This window comes from Electrona antarctica (genome assembly GCF_951216825.1).
Source record: "Electrona antarctica genome assembly, chromosome: 24".
In the NCBI taxonomy this organism is placed as follows: domain Eukaryota; kingdom Metazoa; phylum Chordata; class Actinopteri; order Myctophiformes; family Myctophidae; genus Electrona; species Electrona antarctica.
In genome coordinates this window covers 26,770,794-26,771,662 of record NC_136803.1, presented here as the reverse complement: position 1 = coordinate 26,771,662, position 869 = coordinate 26,770,794, and positions in this window count along the sequence as shown.

The following is an 869-nucleotide window of genomic DNA, read 5'->3' as shown; positions in this document are numbered from 1 at the left end:
TAAAATGAAAAATAAAATAAAATGAGAATCCTTAATATCTGGGACAGGGGACCCAGTGGAATTTTTAAAGGTCCCTCTGCTTTGCTGCACAAAATAGCACTGACAGGAATGTCCATTGTGCCAAATGGAATTTGTTGCGACGGCATGATGCATTCGATGATGATGATGATATGCTTGCGGTGCTGACAACAGCAAAAACAATGACAGTGATGAATGTGTCCGGATGATGACAATGGCTGAGCTTCATCATGTCAGCCACATCCATCCATCCATCTATCCGTTCATCCATCCGTTCAATTGGGATTGCTCTCCGACACACGAGGATCGTTGTGCTTTGTGGACGAGACGCGCAACAAAGCGACGGGAACGAGTCCGATATCGACTCTGTTGTTGACGTGATGAATGTGACTCCCGGGGGAGGCAGAGGAGGGGGGGGGGGGGGGGGGGGGGGGGGGGGGGGGGGGGGGGGCGTCTTTGTGCGACCTGCTTCGTCAAAGAGAATTCATATCGTAAAGTATTCCAAAGATTTCAATCAATTTATGACAGTCAATGCGACACATAGGCGATGGAGACTGGGGGGTGGGGGGGGGGAAATAGTTGCACTGCACTGCCAAGAAAGCGCCCTCCTGCTGAGGAACATTGAACTTCAAGTATGTTGGAACTGTTTATTTACTGTTATTATTATTATTATTATTATTTCCCTTCTGTTTAAATTGATTTTTATTGGATGTCAGTTCAGAGCGGGCTTCATGCACAGCAGCCATTTTGGAAAGAAATTGGGCCTCTTACTTCCTCTTGCTCAGAGTTATACACCCATACTGTATATGGGGCTATATTTGTAACCCCCTCAAGGAACCATGAGGGTCCCT